This window comes from Crocuta crocuta, unplaced genomic scaffold (genome assembly GCF_008692635.1).
Source record: "Crocuta crocuta isolate KB4526 unplaced genomic scaffold, BGI_CrCroc_1.0 scaffold630, whole genome shotgun sequence".
NCBI classification, from domain to species: Eukaryota; Metazoa; Chordata; class Mammalia; order Carnivora; family Hyaenidae; genus Crocuta; species Crocuta crocuta.
In genome coordinates, this window is record NW_027532833.1 from 443,049 (window position 1) to 443,453 (window position 405).

Here is a 405-nt window from a genome sequence, read left to right on the forward strand (position 1 = left end):
ATCAAGTATTTGCCTTTCTGTCTTCGTGCCCTGTGGTAGATTGGAGGATTCATACTCCAAGGGTGATAGGCTGAAGGGGATCATAAAGTGTCCCAGTGACTTAGACCACACTTCCCAGGGTGTTCTTCTTCCTAGAATTCAACCATGCTTTCCAAATCTGTCCTTCTTGGTTTCTACTGTCTGTCAAAGAAAGTTCCGGATGCTTTGGAGTTTTTAGGCATCTGGATGCAGAGAGACAAAGTAAAAGTCACTCCAACTCCTTACTGAACTCCTCTTCCACTTTCTTCATATGAAGGAAGCTTATAACAGTTGCCTAAACTTCAGTCCATATATAGAGCTCTCTTCAGATAAATGAAGGGAGAGAGAATTTTTTGAAACCAGACAGATATTTTTCTTAGCAAAGTA

General features: G+C 41.0%; 1 protein-coding gene across 1 annotated transcript in view; it reads left to right on the forward strand.

Annotated features, from left to right (window-relative positions):
• GK (glycerol kinase) overlaps positions 1-405 on the forward strand; it is a 75,769-nt gene that overhangs the window by 36,157 nt on the left and 39,207 nt on the right. The gene's annotated exons all lie outside the window — the stretch shown is intronic.